The following is a 1555-nucleotide window of genomic DNA, read 5'->3' on the forward strand; positions in this document are numbered from 1 at the left end:
GCTGGCAAGGTGCGACGACCTCATTGCGACGACCTCATTGCTCCGGCAGCCGCCGCGGTGGCTCAGCGGTTATGGTGCTCGGCTGCTGACCCAAAAGACGCGGGTTCGATCCCGGCCGCGGCGGCTAGAATTTCTTTGGAGGAGAAATTCTAGAGGCCCGTGTACTGTGCGATGTCAGTGCACGTTAAAGAACCCCAGGTGGTCGAAATTTCCGGAGCCCTCCACTACGGCGTCTCTCATAGCCTTAGTCGCTTTGGGACGTTCAACCCCATAAACTAAACTAAACTAAACTATTGCTCTGGCAGGCCGATATGTCAACGGTGGTTGTGGCGCCCGCGCGAGCCACTCTGCAAGCGTGACGGTGCAAGTTGCAGCGAATGGCCGGGCATTGTGAGCTACGAAATGGCCAAAGGTGACAAACACAGATGTGACGAGTTTTATTCGCCACTGAGAAGCAAAAGAAGATAGGCGAGTACTTTACTTATCTTCTTTTGCGCAAGCCGGTTGGTAGATGTATGTAAGTGGTGTCCCTGGCCTACCTCAAAAATATGATTTTTAACCCTTGGCTAAAGTTAGTGTAGACACCCTGTATACGGTGTGCACACCCTTTTTATAGGGTGTGTGCTAGGGGACAGATTACTCCCTTTTTACTCCCATACATAGGGTGTGCACACCTTTGTATAGAGAGTGTGTTACAGGACAGGTTACTCCCTTTTTAATTACATATATAGGGTGTTCACACCCTTTTTATAGTGTGTGTGTGCTAGGGGACAGATTACTCTCTTTTTACTCCCATACATAGGGTGTGCACACCTTTGTATAGAGAGTGTGTTAGAGGACAGGTTACTCCCTTTTTAATTACATATATAGGGTGTTCACACCCTTTTTATAGTGTGTGTGTGCTAGGGGACAGATTACTCTCTTTTTACTCCCATATATAGGGTGTGCGCACCGTTTTTATAGTGTGTGTGCTAAAGGACAGATAACTCCCTTTTTACTCCCATATATAGGGTGTGCACGCCCTTTTATAGAGTGTGCTAGAGGACAGGTTACTCCCTTTTTACTTATATGGATAGGGTGTTCACACCCTTTTTTATAGTGTGTGTGCTAGGGGACAGATTGCTCCCTTTTTACTCCCATATATAGGGTGTGTGCTAGAGGACAGATTACTCCCTTTTTATTCCCATATATAAGGTGTGCACACCCTTTTTATACGGTGAGTGCAAGAGGACAGGTTACTCTCTTTTTACTCCCATATATAGGGTGTGTGCTAGAGGACTGGCTACTCCCTTTTTACTCCCATATATAGGGCGTGTGCTAGAGGACAGATTGCTCCCTTTTTATTCCCATATATAAGGTGTGCACACCCTTTTTATACGGTGTGTGCAAGAGGACAGGTTACTCCCTTTTTACTCCCATATATAGGGAGCGTGCTAGAGGACTGGCTACTCCCTTTTTACTCCCATATATAGGGTGTGCTAGAGGACAGATTACTCCCTTTTTACTCCCATATATAAGGTGTGCACACCCTTTTTATACGGTGTGTGTTAGAGGA

This window comes from Amblyomma mixtum, chromosome 1 (assembly GCF_055824585.1).
Source record: "Amblyomma mixtum isolate Tamu chromosome 1, ASM5582458v1, whole genome shotgun sequence".
NCBI lineage: Eukaryota > Metazoa > Arthropoda > Arachnida > Ixodida > Ixodidae > Amblyomma > Amblyomma mixtum.